At 39.5% G+C, this 13,894-nt stretch overlaps 1 pseudogene; it reads left to right on the forward strand.

The window, feature by feature from the left end:
* The first annotated feature begins 908 nt into the window (after positions 1 to 908).
* The window catches only part of LOC132628800 (GDSL esterase/lipase 1-like), an 80,971-nt pseudogene continuing 67,985 nt past the window's right edge, over positions 909 to 13,894 (forward strand).

Below are 13,894 nucleotides of genomic sequence, written 5' to 3' on the forward strand. Positions count from 1 at the left end.
ATTTGCTTGCTCTAAGGTAACCCGAGGGAGTTTGTCTCAATCTGGGATCTTGTAGGTATCCGCTGATTGATCTTGATTCTTTGTTCCTTTGTAGAGTTGACGCGGCTTGCTGAGCTATATTTACTTCCTTTTCTTTGCTGTAGATGGTGTAAGAATCTGTATGATTGGTTGTATCCTTCGCTGGACTTGATTTATCTTCTTTCCTTTTGGAGAAATCTGCTTGATTGATTCGCATCCTTCAGCTGGACTTGATTAGTCTTCTTTCATTGTGGACAGATTTTAGTAATCTTTCTCTTCTGATGTGGGGCTTGACCAATCTTGTTTCCTTTTGTAGTTGACTCATGTTCTCTGATTGTTGGAAGTTTTACTTTTTTTTCCATTTGAGAGCTTCTCTTTCTCTTCTGATGTGGGGCTTGACCAATCCTATTTCCTTTTGTAGTTGACTCATATTTTCTGATTGTTGGAAGTTTTACTTCTTTCCATATGAGAGTTTCTTCTTCTTGTTGGAAGTTTTACTTCTTTCCACATGATAGCTTTTTCTTCCTTTTTGCACCTACACATTAAGAGTGTCATCATTAATATTGTCAATAATATATATTGATATTGCAAAAGCTAACATGTTACTTCACTCAAGCAAATGCATTTCTTCTACTGGGAGTAGTTTATTTATATCTTTCTAATTTTTGTTCTTTTATATTCCCCAGGTCAAGTATCTATTTTAAGACTTAATAATATAATTGCCTGCCAAAAAAAAAAACTTCTCTAATTAGAGAACACGTACGCAATCACTCTTTAATTTTATAGTTCAAATCACTAGAATAACGAAATCCAAGAACCTGGAGCTAGCTAGGCATCTTCTTAATTAATTGGAAGTAGAACTCTAGTGCTAAAAACTACAGTTGCTAATTATGGCCTTCTTTCATGGCTTCATCATCATGTGGTTGTCTCTAATTTCCATACCATTTGGGTGTCTTGGTAGCTATGATTATGAAAAAAATCGCCAGTTCAAAAGCAAAAAGCCCTGTGTTTGGTGATTCCCTCTTTGATCCTGGGAATAACAACTACATCAACACTACTACTCAATTCCAAGCTAATTGGTCGCCTTAATGTGAATCCTTCTTCAACCCTTCTACTGGCAGATTCTGTGATGGTCGTATCATTTCTAATTTTATTGGTAATGTTAAATCTCTACCTTTACATAGATAGGAGATATTGAGTTTGTATGTAGTCCCATCTCTCGTAGGTCGGATACCTTAGAATATATTTAATTATACAAATATGTGTGAGCAACATGCATTATTAGATACAAGATAAATCTTTCTAAAGACAAGGCTTTTTTTTTTTTTTTGCCCTTATAATCCTGGGCAGTGGCGGAGCCACATGTAGTTGAGGGGTGTCGGTTGACACCCCCTTATTGGAAAATTACACTGTGTAGCTAGGTAAAAAAATTCTTTTTATGTATACGTATTACATATTGACACCTCTTGGCTTCTTTGTGGATTTACTTCTTTATATTTGGACCCCCTCAAGTTAAGTCCCGGCTCCGTTACTGATTTTGGGTAGCAACAGTCTTTAAGATTCAGTCTTATTAATTTACCAAAAGACAAGAGTTAGATAGATTTTAACGTTTCCTAAAATTTTATCATTAAAAAAGGATCCATTTCGATAGAATTGTCTTATTGTAAAGATGAAGTACTAAAAGATCGAAATTGTTATTATGTATGTATATGTGTTACGACCCAATTTCACTAAGTCGTGCGGGCATCTACCTTTCCCACCTCGATAGGAGAACCCTTAATCCAACATTTAACATATAATAGAAATAGCGGAAGAAAGTAAAATAACGTAAGTCTCACAGATACAATATAAATAAGTGCGGAAGTAAATGAAATCCACCCTAGTATCTGGTTTGGTCATAGAAGAGCATCTAAACCAAATACTACAAGTCTGAGTAATAATACATAAATAGTCTCAAAATCATGTCTCAAAATGGAAGCAAGACATAATAATAGGAAGAATCTTCGGGCAGCGAACGTCCTCATGCACACCCTGAAGAGACTCGAATCAGTAATCCCCGAATATCAGCCACGAGGATTGAAGAAGATCCAACCTGGTACTTTGCATTCATATAAGAATGCAACAAGTGCAGGTCAATATGAACAACAAGTACTGATATGTATCATAGGCCAACTAAGGCTAGCTAACGTATATAAAGACAACAAAGCAAGATAAACACGTAAAACAACAAGGTACAAGTCAACACGAATCCATATCTGTAGTATCAGTCATCACCTATGTTATAGCAGCTAAACCCAACTGTGCCAAGTATTAATATAACCATTCCGAACCAGTATATCACAATCATATCACAACAAGTCATCACCTATGTTACATCATCTAAACCCAACTATGCCAAGTCTCAGTATAACCATTCTGAGCCAGTATATCACAATCATACACAACCATATCACAAAAAACCAAGAGGTACAATGCAATGCAATAATGTATGTATGATGAATGCAATGCATATGAACCGTACGCATGCACTCCGATCGATGAAACATCATATCTCGGCAGCATAACCCGTGGAGGACCCACGAAGTCTATGTACCACTCATCCCGGCAATAGCCTCAGCGACGAACACTCTCTCGATCCCGACAAGACACCTCAGGCATGGAGCACTCATTCGTTCTCGGCAAGAGACCCCGGGAAACATACACTCATTTTGCTCCGGTAAATGACCTCGGATCACAGACTCTCATCTCTCTTTTACGCTCTCCGGCAAAGAACTCGGAGGCTATACTCTCTCATTTATCATCATCGGTACCATAACAATGCAATATCAAAGTACGATGGAAATAAGTATGAATACGATGCAATGTAATATCAACAACCAATTCAATCCCAAGCAGCACCACACATGGCACACAAGTAATATCAATAATAATGCTACACAACAAGCCATAATGGACTCACAATTCTCATCTCAATATCCATCAAGTAAAGTACCGCAATATCATAGCCATGATATATCACTAATCATCAATATCAGATGTCTCAACGTGGCAACGAGCCAATAAGTAAATAGAACAAGATAAGTCAACAAAGCAACGGGGTGGCTAGCCCCCAAATCATACAACAAGGGCCAACCTAAGACAATACCCAACCCAACTTCATACCCGAAGGTTTACATGAATTCTCTGACAATATCATCTAAAACATACTCTTCGCTAACCTAAGTCTCACCATAAAGTAAACTATAACCAACTTGGAAAGCCAAACAACAAAGTCTCCAATAGTCAAACCTTGGTATTTCCCTTCCTTTGAGCCTCGAGATAATGGAAGTCTAGTCATATCCGAATTATGAAATTACAATCAAGAAGAAACATCATTCAAACCTTACTTCTATTCAAGACCCAAATCCCAATCTATGAAATGGGGTTTATGAACTAGAAAGATAGAATAAGGAATCTATAGGTCTCAACATGAAATTAATTTTCTAGGTGATCAATTCCCATCAATTATAAGCTAGAAGAACTAACAATCAGTTAAATTCGGATTCTAGGCAAAACACCCAAATTTGGGTATGAACTCTAACTTCCAATTTCATAAATTAGTCACTAATTAGGAAGGAATCATGCAATAATAGTTTCTAATCATCAATTACATGCTTAATGAAGCTAACCTAGCCTAGAATGAAGAACCCAAAAAACCCTCTTTCAATCCACCATTTCTTTAAGAAACTAGCATGATTAATGGATTCCTAAGGTGATTAATGGAATATGGAATAGCAATGAAGATGGAAGGACCTAGCACAATGATTTTCCCCCAAGAAATGCCTTGAAATGATCCCAATAGCTCTATTTTTGGAGTGGTATTAAATGAAGGACTTAGGGCTTTTAACACACATTTAATGAATCTAATTGACCGTCACCCGCTTCCGCGCTCATATTAGCGCTTCAGCGGTCCTGCGGTCATGCCCAAATACACAAGCCGCTACAACGGTACTGCTGTCACGGTCCTGGTGCCGCCATAGCGGGCACCAGGCACCAGAAACTCCCAAGTTTTCACTAATTCAACCCAAAATCCCGACTATCACCCGAGACCATCTGCTTACAAACCATAGATGCAGACATATACAAAAATATGCTACGAACGTACTCGTGGCCTCAGAATTCCTAATGGAGGTCTCTTTGACTGAGTCAACCCCCGATACCTCAAAACCAATTTCCCAACCCAAGTCCAAAATGCACCCGAGTGCATTGGGAGCCAAACCAAATATATACACAAGTTCTAAAAGACCATCCGGACCTCTTGGAATCAACGAATTTTTGAAAAAGGTCTGTTTACCTAAAAGTCAACTTTGAGTGAACTCTTTCGCTTTAAGTTGAAATTTCTCACAAAGTCACCCAAATCGTATCCAAAGACCTCAGAAAGCATGTGAACGGTCCCCTCGGGTCAAATGTGAGCTAAAAAAGTTCGGGAAAGGGTCAAAAGCATCGAAAAAGCAATAACGACCAAACGGGTCGTTACATTTTGAATATTATCATATGAAATGATAAGTTAATTGGTTTTGTTGTTTTTAGCCGAATATGTTGAGTTGTCAGTCATTACGTGTTATCTTGAGATTGGTGAAGACAGCCGAGTTGGTCATGGAGTGAATTTTGCATCAGGAGGAGCTGACTGTTTAGTTGAAACTTATCATGACTTTGTAAGTGATTTTTCTATTCTTTTTTTTTTTTTGGGCAATGAGTGATTTTTCTATTCTCATTTTGGTTCATGCTTTGATCAGCAATTTAAATCAAGAAATAATTGAAAATTTATTAGTCAGTGGGTTTGAATGTAGGGATGTTCACGCTTAACTTTAAAAATCGATCCAAATCGAAAATAAACCTTAATCGATATTTTTTTCAAATTTGATCTGGTTTGGATTTAAATTTTAAAAAAAAATGATAGGGAATTTGTAATCTATTTAATTACCTTAGTTTTTCTTAGCAATTCTTTCAACATAGTAGATTACTTGCGCAATCTAGGTTTAACTAGAAAAATGATTGAATTTTTATTTTTCAAATTGCATGTTATTGACCTTAAAACACAACTGAAATATTTCACGGAAGTGGCCGAAGATTTGAAGAAGAAGTTTGTGTTAGAATTTTATTAATTCTAATATGTGGCCCAATTAATGTAAAACCCACAACTAATATTTAATGGAGAATAAATCTCGTACGTTAGATTGGTTACTTGATGGACGTACCGGATTAAGTCTCAACCTCTATAAACTGGTTTTGCCTCCACCCATTAGGGTTACCACAAAATCTCTACATCTTTTCTATCGCTGACGGTTGTGGTAGCGTAAGGCTAGGACAAGGAGGTAGAAACTAGTTTCTACAAGTAATGCTTCTGCTTTCATGACAATGTCTTCCGCATCAGTTATGTCTTTCGTATTATCTCCATGTAAGATTATTGTGTTCAAGATCCTGTGTATATTAAGTTAATCATACATGTGATATCAGATCTTGGAACTTGAATCAATAATTTTCGTAAGAGAACATAATATTTATGGTTGTGTCGTTCTGACAATTTTTGAACAATTGAATATGATGTTGTTAATGAAATCATGAACCTGTGTTGTTCTAACCTTCTTACATTTGTTTACAAAATTAGATATTCTCTAATCAACCTAATTATTATAAACTGCCCATATTAGAAGATTAGTTCTGAATCTTTTTTTTTTTAAGAAAATAAAGTTTCTGCTAGTTGATAATATTTAGCCCATAAAGTAAATATTTCATGATGAAGAGCCATGATATGAAGATATGAAGAATTTCAATCCGTAGTTTTGTTCTATTATGAAGCTTTAATGCAAATATGTAACACCTCGTAAAATCCGTATTAAATCATGTTCATGACTCCGGAGGTTAGAAACCCAGGAAGGAGAGTGTTGGGATTGAAAAATATGTTTCAGTTCAGAGAACCCTGTGTTACGCTCCAAGGGACAGTCCGTAACGTGTGTTACGGCCTGTCATTCATGCCATGATGGGTAGGCTTGAAAACTCACTGCCTCGTAACTTTTGGACCAAGGACGGTTCATCGTTACGGACCGTAACACGTGTTACGGCTCGTAACGGGTGGCCGTAACCTAACCCAAAAATGAAGTTGCTCACTGGAATTTTGGCCCATGTTACCGTCCAGTGTTACGGACCGTAACCTATGGTACGAACCGTAACACGGTGCCGCGACTGAGACATTAAAAGACGGGAAACTCAGTTCTATTTCATTATTTTCATTCCTCTCAAGCTCTAAAACGAAAACCTTCTCCTCTCAACTTCTCCAAGCATCAAGGTAAGCCCCTTAACACTACCCTAAGTGAATTCCATTAATTTCCTATGAATCCTAAGTAGAAATTTCATGCTTTTAACATAGGGTTTTTAAGAAAACCCAGTTAAAAAGAATTCAAGGCCAAGGGTTAGGATTCTTCTAACAAGATCAGATTTTTATTACAAGTTGGAGCATTACCAGGTATGTAGGGTTGCTATCTACGTGTGGGAATATCATTGTACTTCCCCACGCTTCTCCTTCTATTATTATACGCAAGTTCTCCAAAAACTATGGTTTTAGCCATGTTCATGATAACCCTAGCTCCATGTACTATATTATATTAAGCTTTGTGATATAAACTCGTTGTTGTGTTCTTGATATTTCATTTTGATTATTGAGAATCTGTCCGTAATCCATGAAAACCCATATCTCGTATTCCATGGGTTCTTGCATGCATGTTTTTAAATACAAATCTTTATTTCACGAATATCCTACATGTCTACAAGCTTTCATGCAATTTTATTATATAATTATCTTCATGCCATGATTCAAGATACATACATTTTAAATACAAGTTATTCCATGTAACCATGTTTACAAGTTATTTCGTGAAATCATGATTCCAAATTATTTACATGTTATTTCACGAAAATCACGGGCTTCTTAGCCAACTATATCATGTTCATATTTTTGGGAGTTGCACAAGTTATCAAGAAGACTCAGATAGCCTGAAACTACATAGCCACCATAGGATAAGGATCGCTCCGCCCAGTTAGGACGATTCCTTAATTTTCCACTGAATGGATCCATCAGGCACGTTACCACCTTATACCTTGGCAAGGTATAGGGGCTCTGCTGGTCTGGCGAGGTACCAGACTCCACCTACCCACGTGGTGATATCAGGTTATCGGTTTATGAAATGCTCTCCCTACTTACCATGTTTTTCTCATGTTATATATATATATATATCCATGCTCATGCTCATGCTCATGTCCAGGTTTTCAGTTTCAGTTCTTATCATGTTATTCCATGTCCCGTGTTATTTCTTTCAGTTGCTTTACATACCAGTACATTCAATGTGCTGACGTCCCCTTTTATTGCCATGGGGCTTTCATTTCAAGATGCAGGTACGGATTTACAGGACGATGCCTCTGCTTATTAGGGTCTGCTCGTATCAACTTTATTTGGTGAGCCCCACCTCATTCAGGGTTTAAACATTGTCTTTTTTTATTAGTTATACATTTAAAGGTATGCTGGGGGCCTTGTCCCAGTGAGTATATTTTGGTGATCAGATTTTGTTGAGGTTTCATAGACTAGACAAGTCAGTTATGTCATGTTAGACTTTCAGAGTCGGTTAGCCAGTTTGGCCCTTTTTTATGATATTATCCGTATTCAAGATTTAAAAAAGTATTCCCATATTATATTGTGACTCACTATGTTTTACAAAAGCTCACCATGCATCCATGCTATAGTTCTGCTCATGTATGCCTCATATTGATTCAGCAAGCCATGTGGTTCACTTGGTCACATGTAGTTAGGCACCGAGTGCCGTGTTACACCCATGACATAGTTCAGGGCATGACAATGCTTGGTATCAGAGCCTAGGTTGAAGTTTCGTTAGGGAGTCTATGAAATTTTGTCCAGTGGGGTCACTTTTATATGTGTGAGAGCCCCATGCATATAAACAGTTAACCATCAAGACATTCAGGATTGTCTCACTTCTTTCATAACCTAGATCGTGCAGTTAGAGCAGTACGCTCAGGATGTCTTTCTAATTTATGTGTGTATGTATTTTTAGAAAATGCATACGAAAAGAAAATACACTAGAAAGGCCACAGCCACCAGCCAAGGGGCTACCGCCGAAGCAGCTCGCGAAGAGACCGTTCTGACTCAGACAACAGCCCCAACCGCTCCTACAGTCACACCTTCTAGTGCTTTAGATGGGGATGTTAGGAGTGCTATCAACATGCTCACATAGTTGGTAGCAGCTCAGGCCTAATGTCAGGAATCTGGGTCAAGTTCAGGGAATAATGGAGAGTCTTCTAGGACTAAGGACTTTCTCAGCATGAATCCCCCAGTCTTCACGGGGACAAAGAAAGATGAGGACCCTCAGGACTACATTGATGCTCTTCAGAAAATCTTCAGGATTATGTCAGTTACAGAAACCGAAGCAGCTACTTTTGGAGCTCATCAGCTGCAGAGCATTGATAACACTTGGTATGAATCATGGGAATTATCCCGAGGTGAGGATGTACTTGATGCTACATGGGATAAATTTACAAGCGCTTCCTGGACCACTTCATGCCAATAGAGGTCAGAGAAGCTAAGGCTGAACAATTCCAAAAGCTTAAGCAGAATGGCAGGTCAGTTCAGGACTACTATTTGAAATTTGTTAGTCTGGCTAAGCATGCTCCACATATGGTATCGGACATGAGGGCAAGAGTGAGGAGGTTTGTTGGAGGTCTTGATTGCCATTTCTATAATGGGGCCAATATTGCTGCACAGAACGGGGGAATGACTATATCCAAGATGGTTGCTTTAGTACAAGGGAATGAGACAAGGCTAAAGGAGGAGGAAGCCTTATAGAAAGAGAAAGACAATGAGTTCAACAAGAGGGTCAAGTCTATCGGACAGTTCAGTGGCAATGGAAACAGAAAGTTCTTTAAGAACAGGTCAGTAGGACCTGCTCCATCCACAGCAAGTGCCCCAGTCCCGCAGTTTCGAAATGATTACAAGCAGAGTTTCAGACCATTGAGTTTTTACTCTCAGGCTAGCGTGGGTCAGTCGACTTATACCCATCCTATATGCGGCAAGTGTAATAAGAGACATTCAGGTGAATGTCGTGTGGGTACTGATGCATACTTTAGATGTGATCAGAAGGGCCATTTTTAGAAGGACTGCCCATCAGTTAGACAGGGTACCAGCGGTAATGTGACGCAGTCCACAAATTCAGCAGTTCCTCGTCACAATCAGGCCCAGCAGGGGCGTGGAACGGCAAGGTCCGGCAACACAGGCAGTGGTCTAAACCGTTTGTATGCGTTGCCAGGTCGTCAGGATATAGAAGCTTGTGCAGATGTTGTCACAGGTACACTCACGATTTTCACTTTTGGCGTATATGCCCTTATTGACCTAGGATCCACCTTATCTTATGTAACCCCTTTTGTTGCTAAGAAATTTGATTTTGAACCAGAGAAATCGCATGAACCCTTTGAAGTATCCTCCTCTGTGGGAGAGCCAGTCATAGCTACGCATATTTATAGGGGTTGTCCAGTCCTAGTTTATCACCGCAGAACTATAGTTGACTTAGCGGAGTTAGAGATGGTAGACTTTGAAGTAATCATGGGTATGGACTGGTTAGCTTCATATTATACCATGGTATGTTGTAGAACCAAAGTAGTGAAATTCGAGTTCCCTAATGAGCCAGTTATAGAGTGGAAGGGTAGCTCAGTAATACCCAGGGGTAGATTTATTTCTTACCTAAAAGCCAGAAAGATGATTTCTAAGGGTTATATCTATCACTTAGTTCGAGTCAAGGATTCAGATGCCCAGACTCCAACTCTTCAGTCCGTCCCAATTGTAAATAAATTTCCCAAGGTCTTTCCCGAAGATCTTCCAGGAATCCCTCCTGACAGGGAGATTGAATTTGAAATTGATCTACTTTCCGATACGCAGCCGATATCTATTCCGCCATATAGAATGGCTCCAGCAGAATTAAAGAGTTAAAAGCCCAATTGGAAGACCTTCTTGACAAGGGGTTTATCAGGCCTAGTGTTTCGCCTTGGGGTGCACCAGTTTTTTTCGTTCAAAAGAAGAACGGTTCCTTACGTATGTGTATATACTACCGTCAGTTGAACAAGGTCACTATTAAGAACAGGTACCCTCTTCCTAGAATAGATGACTTATTTGACCAGCTTCAGTGTGCCCAATGTTATTCCAAAATTGACCTCAGATTAGGCTATCATCAGTTGAAGGTTAAGGAAGTTGATATTCTGAAGACCACTTCCAGAACCCGCTATGGCCATTTTGAATTTCTTGTTATGTCATTTGGGTTGACAAATGCGCCAGCTGCTTTCATGGATCTTGTGAATAGGGTCTTCAAGCCTTATCTCGACTTATTCATCATTGTCTTTATTGATTATATTTTGGTGTATTCCCGTAGTGAGGCTGATAATGCATAACATCTCAGAATAGTGTAGCAGACTTTTCAAGATCGCGAACTCTTTGCAAAATTCTCAAAGTGTGAGTTTTGGCTTGAGTCAGTGGCATTCCTAGGCCATGGGATCTCAGGTGAAGGTGTTAAAGTTGATTCTCAGAAGGTTGATGCCTTGAGGAGTTGGCTCAGACCCACATCAGTTTCTGATGTAAGAAGTTTCTTGGATCTGGCAGGCTATTATAGACGCTTCGTTGAAGGATTTTCTTATATCTCTGCTCCGTTGACTAAGTTGACTCAGAAAAAGGTTAAGTTTCAACGGTCAGATGCTTGTGAGCGAAGCTTTGAAGAGTTGAAGAAGAGACTAACTTCTGCTCCAGTCTTGAGGATACCAGAAGGAACCGAAGGGTTCGTGGTTTATTGTGATGCTTCGGGAGTTGGTCTCGGATGTGCCTTAATGCAGCATGGTAAGGTTGTAGCTTATGCGTCTTGTCAGCTCAAGGTTAACGAAAAGAATTATCCGACTCATGACTTAGAGTTGGCGGCTATAGTTTTTGCACTTAAGATATGGCGTCATTATTTGTATGGAGTGCATGTTGATATTTGCACAGACCACAAAAGCCTGCAGTATATCTTCAAGCAAAGGGAGCTGAATCTTAGGCAGAGGAGATGACTCGAATTGCTTAAGGTTTATGATGTGAATATTCTCTATCATCCAGGGAAAGTAAATATTGTAGCCAATACTCTTAGTCAGCGTTAAATGGGGAGTTTAGCCCACGTTGATAAAGATAAGAGAGTTAAGACCAAGGAAGTTCACTGTTTGGCCAGTCTTGGAGTTCGACTTTTGGATTCCGAGGATGGTGGTGTGGTTGTTCAGAATATAGCTTTTTCCTCTGTAGTCGTTGAAGTCAAGGAGAAACAGTTTAGTGATCCCTATTTATTGTAGCTGAAGGAGGGGATTCACAAGCATAAGCCGGCGACTTTTGAACAAGGGGGAGATGACGGTTCCTTAAGGTACCGAGGAAGATTTTGTGTTCCAGATATGGATGGGCTCAGAGAGCGAATTATATCAGAAGCTCACAACTCCAGGTACTCCATTCACCCAGGTTCCACTAAGATGTACTATGATCTTAAGGAGATTTATTGGTGGAATGATATGAAAAAGAATATGGAAGAAGTTGTAGCTAAGTGTCCAAATTGTCAGCAAGTGAAAGTCGAACACCAGAGGCCCGGTGGTTTGACTTAGAATATTGATATTCCTGTCTGGAAGTGGGAAATGATCAATATGGACTTTGTATCAGGTCTACCTCGTTCATCTAGAAAGCATGACTCTATATGGGTAATCGTTGATCGGCTTACTAAGTCGGTGCACTTTTTGCCAGTCAAGACCATAAATTCAGCAGAGGATTACGCCAAGTTATATGTTAAAGAGATTGTCAGATTGCATAGGACCCCAGTGCTATATTTCAGATCGTGGTGCTCAGTTCACAGCGAACTTCTGGAAATCCTTTTAGAAAGGATTGGATAACAAGGTGAACCTCAGCACAGCTTTTCATCCACAGACAGATGGCCAGGCAGAGCGTACTATTCAGACCCTTGAGGACATATTGAGAGCATGTGTCCTAGATTTCAAAGGTAATTGGGATGATCACTTGCCTCTCATTGAGTTTTCTTATAATAACAATTATCATGCTAGTATTGGGATGACACCATTTGAAGCTCTGTATGGGCGAAGGTGTAGGTCACTAATTGGTTGGTTTGAAGTGGGTGAAGCGGAATTGTTAAGGCCAGATTTGGTTTATCTGGCTAGGGAGAAAGTCAAGTTGATTCAAGAACGTTTGAAAACAGTTCAGAGTCGCCAGAAGTCTTACATAGATGTAAGGTGAAGGGACTTAGAATTTTCAGTTGGTGATTGGGTGTTCCTTAAAGTCTCACCCATGAAGGGTGTTATGGGATTTGCACGAAAATGAAGCTTAGTCCTAGATATATTGGACCTTACAAAATTCGACGAAAGGTCGGGCTAGTCGCTTATGAACTTGAGTTGCCACAAGAGTTGGCCGTTGTACATCCCGTGTTTCATGTGTCCATGTTGAGGAAATGTGTGGGAGACCCGTCGTTGATTGTTCCTGCTGATACTATAACAGTTAAGGATGGTTTGACCTATGAGGAGATCCCCGTAGCCATTCTTGATCGTCAGGTTCGCAAATTGAGAATTAAGGAAGTAGCCTCAATGAAAGTCCTGTGGAGAAGTCAGAAAGTTGAAGAGGCTACATGGGAAGCAGAAGAGGATATGAAATCCAGATACCCTCATTTGTTCAGAAAACGAGCAGAGAACGCCCAAGGTAAATTCCCCTAGCCCATGTCAAGTCATGTCTCATGTTTCACGCTCATGTCATGTATCCAACGCTTATGTCTCATGCTTCAGTATTCATGTTCCCATGTAATCGCGTCATTTTATGTCTCATATTTCATGTCATGTTTCCTTCACGTTCATGTATTCAAGCCATGTTCAGTCCCAATCTTAACCACAACCCATCTTTCGAGGACGAATAATCCCAAAGGGGAGATATTGTAACACTTCGTAAAATCCATATTAAATCATGTTCATGACTCAGGAGGTTAGAAACCTAAGAAGGAGAGTGTTGGGATCGAAAAATAAGTTTTAGTTCAGAGAACCCTGTGTTACGCTCCAAGGGACGGTCTGTAACGTGTGTTACGGTTCGTCATTTATGCCGTGATGGGTAGGCTTAAAAAATCATCGTCTCGTAATTTTGGACCAAGGATGGTTCATCGTTACGGACCGTAACGCATGTTACAGCCCGTAACGGGTGGCCCTAACATAACCCAAAAATGAAGTTGCTCACTGGAATTTTGGCCCATGTTATGGTCCAGTGTTACAGATTGTAACCTGTGGCACGAACTGTAACATGGTCTGTAATGGTGCCGCGACTGAGACATTAAAAGACGGGAAACCCAGTTCTATTTCATTATTTTCATTCCTCTCAAGCCCTAAAACGAAAACCCTCTCCTCTCAACTTCTTCAAGCATCAAGGTAAGCCTTTTAACACTACCCTAAGTGAATTCCATTAATTTTCTATCAATCCTAAGTAGAAATTTCATGCTCTTGACATAGGGTTTTCAAGAAAACCTAATTGAAAGGAATTCAAGGCCAAAGGTTAGGATTCTTCTTCCAAGATCAGATTTTTATTACATGTTAGAGCATTACCAGGTATGTAGGGTTGTTATCTATGTGTGGGAACATCATTGTTCTTTCCCACGCTTCTCCTTCCATGATTATACGCAGGTTATCCAAAAACTAGGGTTTTAGCCATGTTCATGATAACCCTAGGTCCATGTACTATATTATATTAAGCTTTGTGATATAATCTCGTTGTTGTGTTCTTGATATTTCATTTTGATTATTG

This window comes from Lycium barbarum, chromosome 2 (assembly GCF_019175385.1).
Source record: "Lycium barbarum isolate Lr01 chromosome 2, ASM1917538v2, whole genome shotgun sequence".
Taxonomy (NCBI): domain Eukaryota; kingdom Viridiplantae; phylum Streptophyta; class Magnoliopsida; order Solanales; family Solanaceae; genus Lycium; species Lycium barbarum.